The sequence below is a fragment of the Centroberyx gerrardi genome, chromosome 14 (genome assembly GCF_048128805.1).
Source record: "Centroberyx gerrardi isolate f3 chromosome 14, fCenGer3.hap1.cur.20231027, whole genome shotgun sequence".
Lineage (NCBI taxonomy): Eukaryota > Metazoa > Chordata > Actinopteri > Beryciformes > Berycidae > Centroberyx > Centroberyx gerrardi.
The window spans coordinates 26,605,923-26,615,731 of record NC_136010.1 but is presented as its reverse complement, the minus strand read 5'-3'; positions in this window follow the sequence as shown (position 1 = coordinate 26,615,731).

Genomic DNA, 9,809 nt, shown 5'->3' with positions numbered 1-9,809 from the left:
TCTTCTTCTTCAATAATAAAACTTTGTACATCACTGAACATGTTGTCTTTGGTCTCCTTCTTCACATTCTGTGTCAATACAGTAACAGTTGTGCATCGTGCCCAGCTTTGTTGGACAATATTGTGAGAATGGCATTAGCAGCATGGTGTAATGGTGCACAAGTATCACTAGGTGGCGCTCAAGAACTCCATTTGAGTATATGGGGCCTTGTTAAAATGGATGTGTGAGTGAGGGTGAAAATCATTGGAAATTACATTGACCAAAAATATGACTCAAAATAGAGGAAATATCCTATACAGCAACATCATACAGTTTAAGCATTTAATCCTCCAATCCAGAGCAATTTATAATGAATGTGCAATTGCAATGGCCTCAGTTATTTTTGAATGATGCTGGTAAAAGAAATCACTGATAGGTCATCTGGTTTCATGTGTTAAGATGGAAGTCTGTGGAGCCTTTTCATACCATATGCTCAACCCGAGGTCAGGCAATTTGTTAAGTGTTCTGAGGCCAGGTTTTAGTTGAAAGGTTGATACGAATAAGAATTGATTGGCTCATTAATAAAAGTCAGATGATGGTAATGCAAACACCTCAAGGCTTATTTACTCTCTGCAGCATCCAGGGAATTACAGACATCTTGACCATGCAAGGTAGCCAGTTATCTAATAGTAAACCAGCAGTGTGTTTGAATTGGAATATATTGTACATGTGCATTACCATTAATTTCAATAATCAGCATGACAAAGGGCAAGTTTGCAACAACAAAGTGCAGAAGACAGCCCCAGTAAATACAGTATGAGGTTGTAGGTTTGAATCTTGCTGTTTTGAGACAAGAATCATGTCTTTCCCAGCAGAGACTGAGATCTATTTCACATATATGTAACATATTGTCTCACTGAAGCTGATGCAATTCGAATGGTCACCTATGGTTGCTGCCGTTCTCTACTACCAGGGAGTCATATTGCCATTCAGTGATGCGGAACGGATCCACGCAGGACATTTATTCAAAGACCAGAGATTTGTGTTTAAACAATGTCATTAGGTGGAGGTGGGACATTGACCCCTCGGTGATGAATGATAAGGCCCGGCAATCAATGAAACCATTAGTGATCCTACTCGTACGAGAGGCCTGTCAAAGGAGAGGCCCCAAAAAACAGATGGACTCTATGCATTTTGGTAATGGCATGTGTGCTGACATGTTTCATCGCTGATGGCACTCAAGACATGAATGCAATGAAAATGGATCAAGGAGGTAGATTATCAGTGGTGGGGATTTGTGTGTCTCTGGGTTGAATATACGATGAATGAATGGTCTTTTATGCTGTTTTGGTTTCTTAAAACGATCCGAGATTAAATGTGAAGCCTTAAGCTGCTGGAGAAGTGCTGATGGGAAAAACATGCCATGTGTCCTTGGCCCTGTGTTGTGTTTGTGTATCGGTCTGCTCTGACTCCATGTAAACATTTTATTTATGTATAGTGTTGGTTAGCATCAGCAAAATGCCATCGATGACCACCAAGGGCAGGTATGTGTGCCCACTCTCTCTCTCTCTCTCTCTCTCTCTCTCTCTCTCTCTTTCTCTCTCACACACACACAGGTCCATAATGACGATGGAGGTGTGCATTAAATGTTGTGTATATGATATCGATTAGCGTACATCACAATTTAGATTTATTACTCGTCCACTGTGTTTCAGATAAAGGCTTTGTAAAGTGACAAGGGCAATTTGCATTGCTTTACTGCTTCATAACAACTTCATGAATGCAATTGCCTTTTTGGTTAGTGTCAATTTTGATTTTCTCTGCTAGCCCAAATGGAAAAGCTATAATTTGATATTGAGACATTAATGTGTGAAGGAATATTATGTGTAGTAACCACATTTCAAATGCATGGAAAAACAGACAGATATGTAATGTGAACCTCTAGACCTCTAGACTTGGCACTTGTCTTATACAGACATTTAAAATAGACATTAATGTGAAGTGGCCGGCCTTTTCTTTAAAAATGACAATATACAAATTCTGTATCAACAATATTTAAAAAAAAATTCTGCAATCCAGATATTGGTTGTAGGAGAATAATACCTCAGACTAAATCTAATTGAGTACAGACAGCTTATCATTTATCATCAGACAATTACTGAATTGGATTGATCTTAATTCCCTCAAGGCTTTAGCCAGAGGCAAGTGTAGCCATCCATTTATCAGATAAGAGGAAGGATATGACAATTTTATTGATGTATAGCCTGACTTGACTAATTAGCTTGATACACTAGTTATTAGACAGCAAGGTCCGCTCACTACCAGGTATGCTAACCTACTTTTGTAACAGCAGAGGAATCAAACTGCTGTGTAACTATAATGCACACTATATAATAATAATAATAATAATAATAATAATAATAATAATAATGATAATAATAATAATGATAATAATAATGATAATAATAATAATGACATTATCATCATATTATCATTATTGTTATCATAAAATTAATTAAACAAGCATAAAATAGAAGGCACCCCAATATAAAAACATAATTTAAAAACAATATATAATTATAATTAAATTAAATTAAATAGTATAGGATAAAATACATTACTTCTAGTCTATAAAAATAAGTTTTAAGAACTGATTTAGCCTAAAATCCTCAGGCTGGTTGCTCGAAAGCCAAAAGCCTGCTCACCTTTAGTCTTAAACCTGAACTCTGGAACGAGGATCTGAGGCTGGTTTCTGGCTCATAGGGGGTCAAAGATCTGCGATAGAGCTCAGCAAGACTTAACCATGCCTCAAAACTGAACACCACAATCTTCAAATCAATTCTAAACCCAACAGGTAACCAGTGAACAGATGCCAGAATTGGGATTACAGCTGCTTGGGTGCCCAGGTGGATTCAGGGAGCAGCTGTTTATCTTGGACACTGTCCATGTTCAGTTTGCATAGCTTTGAATGTGCTTCATGCTGTACTGACACAACTACTGTACCGCTCCATTGCTTCGTACCTGCACTGCACTGCACTGCTTGAACCACTAGTAAAATTGATGAATGGGCATTGCACCCTACTTTATAAAAACAAAAAACTTCCTGCTCCCTTATTATGACACGTAGTAAATAGTGTCCTAAATAGTGTCCTATATAGTTATATAATTATATAATTAGATACAAATGAATAGGAACAAAGATAAATGTGTCTGAAGAAATTGTCATAATGCAAACTGAATAATGGGACTGAGCTATTTTTCCATTTTTGACCAGTAAAATTAATTTGAACCTAAATTATAGCTCCTATTCAACTACTGTGCCATAAGCAGCTATCTATTTTTTTATGATCAAATCAAATCAAAGTAGTTTGAAATGTGTTTTTTTCTTTTCAAATTAAGTTGGTCACAAAGCATTTTACAGTGTAAAGAAATAGATACATAACACAATGAAACACAACATGAAAACAAACAATCTTTTGTATGTTTTTGCACCTTTAAAGTAGGCCTTCAAGGTCAACAGACAGAGAAAGAGAGAGTACCCATGTCTGTTGGTCACTGATGGCATTTTTCTGTTGTTTACTAGCTTTAACTAACTGCAATGTTATTTATAACACCAGGGCAGATTGATAACAGGAGGAGGGAAGGAAGGGGAAAAGTAGAAATTGAAGTCCTGTGGTCTTTCAGTGGAGCGTCTGAGTGGGTTTATAGGGAGTAAGCAAATCTGTAATGTATGGTGGGACAAGACCATTTAATGTTCTGTGGGTTAGAGGTAGAAGTTTATGATTAATTTGTTCCAAAATTGTGAGACAATTAAGTTCCCTGGTTCATGCGAGTGCTGGGTTCAGAATAAATTGAACTTTTTTTAATGTAAAACTGGGACAGCTGGAGAGTAATGCATTGTAGAAATCTCTTCTAAATGAAACAAACACATGGATCGGTTGCTCTGAGTCAGCAGAGGAAAGAAAGTAAGTGATCAAGGAGATATTGGAGAGTTCATAGACATCCATTGTCTTCACAGCTATATCAATACTTACAATAGGAACTCCATAAAATTCTAAACTGCTCGGTAGTTTATTGATCATTTTACTGCCATTGTTGGCCATTTTCAAGGCCCTTCTTACTTCTTATTCACTAAATAACATACTTCACTCACTGGTAGTTACAGTTAACATTTTCCACATGAAAAGGTTCTTTTTAGTTAGGTAACTATACTCTAAAATGTTGTTATACAAGGAACAGATGACTAAAATAGCCAGTAGCTACCTTTAAGACTGAAAACCCCAAATTGAAGTTGACAGCTAAGTCTAGTCTTCATTTCATACATTAAAATTAATGATGTCTCACGCCAATCATACTTACCCTTGATTTCTCCAACACTCCAGCTGAATTACAGATGTGTCAAGGATATTCAATTATATAACGTGACACTTCACACTCGGTGGGGTTTTCTTGCGTCTCAGATCTTTACCAGATAGACAGTAGATAGTTAAAGTTTCGCTGTAGTCGAGCTGCTTTCACGCAGTTTGGGCCACTTAATGGCAAGCTGACAGCTGGTTTATATTCTCAAGAGGTTCCTTAGGCCTCAGCATACTGTCAGGATCCAGTATTTACTTCACTGTCGCCTGGGAGAAATTTATTTTGGGCTCAATGGTGCGGCATAAAAACAACACAAAAAAAACAGTACCATATATAACACCTGTGACAATAACAAATTACACCAGGGTCTGCCTCATCCTTTACTACCACTACTACCATTATTAGAAATACTACCACTACTACTACTACTACTACTGCTAATAGCAATAATAATAACCTTATTATTAATGTACTACGTATTTGTATGTCACTTTTTGTAACAAAGTGCTGTGAAATAGAAGGAAATGAACAAACATATTATAATCCGCTATAACAAAGGGAAGACTCGCACTGCTGACCACGGCTCACTAAAGCCTGCTCAGCAAAATTCACAAAACATAATTGAACTCCAAGCAAACAAAGCACCAATGCTACTGAAGCAAAAATAAAAGCACAAACAAGTCCAGTTAAATGCGTGTTTATAAGAAGACAGAGTTTTGATTAACGGTGTTCAATTTCAACCTGAGGAGCCTTAGCATCAGCCTGCAGCCGGAGGAAAGAGTATATACACTGGCACTTGAAATGAGCAGAAATGGACTGAAGAGAAGGATGACCTTCATGGCTGTCTGAACCAGACAGGAAAGCTTAGATTTCACTGTGACCGTCACATTGACAAACCAGACAGCGATCCCACATTGCGAAATGCTTTCTGTGACTTTCCGGCCGGGCTCCAGACAGCCTGAACCACTGCAGCATGTAAAGGTGTTGTCAGACTCTCAACAGTCACTGTGTGCGCCCCAACATTTACCTGACAGAACCTGACCGCTGTGTGTATTGTGTATAAAGGTAATAATGATAATGATTACGTGATGCACTTTAATTCCTGAAGTGAGATTCTCTGTAGAGTCAGCTGCAGCGCGCCCCCCCTGCAGCGGCTGAAGATGAAGTTGTCAGTGTGGCTGCTTGTACATTCATTAGTATTCAATGTGAGTCGCATGATGGATCTCACACAGCCTTGGGGCGAAGCCATACTGATGACCCTAGACTCAGACAGGGACCTGCTGGGTCCTGCTGGTCAGGAATGAGTGGTACTGCCTGATGGCAACAGGTGGAGGTAGCTGTAGGGGAGTAATGCTGAGTTAAAATACACAAATAACACTCATGGCATGACCTTTATTTACAGTGATAGAATGTTTTGGAGGTGCGTGAGAATGCTTTGGCAACAGATACCGAAGTGTTCAATGCCAATAAAGCTCAATTGAATTGAATTGAATTGAATTGAATTGAGATGCTGAGGATGGCATCAGTACCACATTTACTGTATATGTGGATGCAGCATAGTGTTTAGGTCTAGTTATGCGTTTGCCTCTGACTTGCTCTTGCAGGCACTTCATACAGATGGGAGTCAGAGCCACCAGGCTGTGGTTTCCCCTAGAGTTAGACTGATATATCAAGCTGATATTGGCCAGTCATGTTGTCTACTGCTGCTATGATGGAGGTTCCTCCCTGACCACAGCTACAGAAAAACAGTCTGGAAAACCTGCACTGAAATTGTATTTTCTTTGACCATTTTATTTATTAACGTTTTTTTGTAAATGAATTCCTCATTTAAAGGTAGTAAACTATCCTAGAGTTTCCCTACCACTGAATAGGTGTGTGTGTGGAGAGTTTTAGTGTCCCATGATGGTCTAAATGTATTAAATTCTTATAATTTTTTTGGCATTAACATGGAAAATTTTGAAGATATTGAATATTGGCACAAAATGTCAACTGTCAGCAACTGCAATACAAAAATATCTGTACTGGCCTTCGAAAAAACCCGTGTAGGTTGAACCCTGGTTTTCAGTTTCCTTGGAAAAAAGTCCCTCTGGGGAATAGCGTGATAATGACCTTTGTGGACTCCCACAGCGTACCGCTACTGTGAACAGACTTCAGTGTGAGCTGCTGTTATAAACTGGATGGCAGAAACATCGATCCTGCCCTGTTGCCTTATTAGTGCCTGTGTGCATGACTCCAGCGACACGTCTCGGTGTAATTTCTAACCTGATATCAGCGATTCCAACAGTAATAGTGCCAAACACATTATCAAGCTTGGCAGAGGAATCTTGTGAGCCTTATCTTCCTCGCCGGTGACAGAACCAATGCATGTCTGCAATGTGCAATATGCGCCTCTGTTATCATTTAAGTGTATTTGGACCGGTCACATGTCCCACTGCCTTCCTATCACACACTCAGCCAGCAGTGGAGCTCCAATAATGGACGCATTGAATTGGTCGTTCCCAATAGTCCAGTGTGTTTCCACGCACGGTTGCCTTCCTGCGTTTAGACCAAGGTTAATCTATATGCTGGCACACAGTGGGATTGCTTGTCATGTGATTTTAGTTCTGGTCGATTGGTGCCATTGGGAATCGTCCGCATGTATAAAGAGTGTGTTGATTAGGGTTGTGGATATCTACTTTGTTTTTGACTTGGCCAAGTGGTGATTCAGCTTATTGTGATCGGTGACTGATCTAAAGAGACAGTGTCACAAAAAATCATCCAGTGTTGGGGGTAGGCTCAGATTACTTTTTTTCTATGTTATTAGCTACTTTTTAAAATTAGAATGTCATTATTTATTTTCTTTCATACTGTTTCATTTGTGAGAGTGAAAGTGAAAGTCCTGCAGCATCTTGTGCAGAAAACATGCTGCTAACTGAAAAAATGCAATCTACCTGTGCATGATATAAATGAGATTGGCTTACTGTTTTAAAAACAGCGATTGCATTACATTTTAAATTAATGGACAACACAGTTGGCAGCACAAGCTATATCACTGCAGCATGTTTTTTGAAGTGGGTAACACAAAGTACTGAACAAGTAGTAGAGTAACTTTGTGATGTAACTAATTAACAAGTAACTTTTTGAAGTAATTTCCCCAACACTGGCTCACATGAGATTGATGAGCAACTTTCACTACATCACCCATTAAATTTGCATTAGTGCTTGCTATTGTCTTACGGTTACTCACATGACATTTCAAACCAGGACTTCAGCATGAGAATGTTAGAAATAGAAGTGCAGATTTGTGCTCCTTCATTTTGGGAAAATGATACAGCTCAAACAGGGTAAGCCAATTGTCTGCCATCATCTATCAATACCAGTTTCAACAGAAATATGCAATGGTGATTGTCTGATGTGAATAGTCTATACACAATGTCCTTCCTCTTCTCAAGGTTTGGACCGGTTCCATTGGTGCTGTTCCAAGCCTTTTGTTCACAATCGAAAAGGAGAGTCGGGACAAAATACTTGCTGGTCATGTATGGTAATAAATTGAGAAATATTAAAAAGCAATCTCAGATATCAAGGATGGATAATTTCAAACTTTAGCTTTGGAATGTCATGACTGATATATGGAATGGTCACACCTTAAAAACATCTCAACTCAGCAACTTTCTCAGCCACTCTGCCATCTCCTCTAGCCATTAGTCATTGCTTTTGGAATGGAAATAATTTAACGCGCTCTCTTAGAGAAAAAAAACAAGTGTGATGTTCTCTGACCTCTGATGCATTAGTGTTATTTGGGAGAGCGGTGAGTTACTGTATAATATAAAAATCCTCAGGCTTGAGGTGGGGTGGAATATACAGTATGTAGAATTATGGCAATTGGTCTTCCTGGCAAGGCAATACTTAAGCATTAATGTGCTCAAAGGACTCTTCAGAAATTGCTGTGTTGCTGAAATGTCTTCTTTCGTCATCTGCTGGGATAGTCCCAAGTGGATTGGATCTAATTCATATGGAAATATCGAAATGAGATGAATCCGTGAGGGCAAACACCTCTTCCAAATGAATACTGGTTTTTCTATTGAAGCCTGAGTGAAGTGATCTGACATATGGGAGAAGAGAACGTAACCTTCTCAGCCATTTTAGATTGGGAAACTGCAAATTCAACCCCAATCTAAATCCAACAAGGAAATGCATTGATCCTGACTGTAAGAGCTGTATAAGCCTATGACTCAAATAACACAGACAGCCCATTACAACTCACTATATCAGTTGAATATATTCTAAAACAAATAACACGCAACTTTATGAACTTTACCACATTGTACCAGGCATATGATGGCAGTGCTGTGAAGTGTGCCTCAAACCACCGTGGGTGGTGAGGGACGGCGCGAGCGCGAACCCCAGGAAGTCTTGTCAAGCTCCGCAACACAATTATCGCTCATCCATCTTTAATATCTCATCCATCTTCTCAATCTCCACTGACAGAGAGGTACTCACCTTGTAATTATTATCACAGCTGGCGTCCAAATTGGAGGAAACAGATCTTCTGCCTCACATAAATGACTGATGAGGACAACAAATGGACGTAGACAACATTAACGGTGCATTCTGATCGTTTTTACACTCCAAAAGCATTGGCTAGTTAGAGACTTTAAGTAAGAGGTGCTTCAGTGGTTAACCAAGCCAGTGTCGGTACACTGGCTTGAGTGAATTTTGAATTCTTACCTGTCCTGAAACAACCTTGAGTGCCAAGTTGCCAATTCCTTATTCAGATCTCAAAGGACGCAAGACACAAATCTGTGATGTTCAATACATTCCAGGAGTTATTTTGTGATGAAGTGTTGTAATTTACCTTTGTGGTGGACCCACTTTCCCTCAACCTGCCTTGTCTACTGCAGTTAGTGATTTCCTTCATTTCCCAGAATGACTTTCAACCCCCAGAGAACAGGTGTAAACGTGTTGCTTTCAATCAAAAAAGAGCGTACAGACATATAAATACAATAGTTAAGGAACATAGGAACATAGCCAAATAGTTCAGGAACATTCGGGCCTATGATCGCAGCCGTGTCCCTTACTCAAAACGCAACATGTCTTGTCGCTGCATTGCATTCTGGTCTATTGAGGCTACTGTCAGTGGAGAAATTGGGATCTCTGCCACACAAGGTTTCTCACAAGGTTCCATTACCTTCAATCATTTAAGAACCAATTTGTGTTTCTTACCTCACACATTCAACATTCAACTTTTGCAAGAAGTCCTTATTCAGGAATGGAAAGTTGGCTCCTCATTGCACTGTTGGAGTGAGACAAGTGTAAAACAGTTTGGCCATCAATTTGGACACTGTTGAAGCAACGTCCATTAAATTAAAAGTGCCACTGGATAAGAGCCCGAAGGCACGAGTGCCCAAGACTCATCAAATGAATTAGGAGGTGTATATAAAGACCAAGGGCTTTGCTTAAACACCACTCCGAATTAACTGCATAGCAAAGTAACT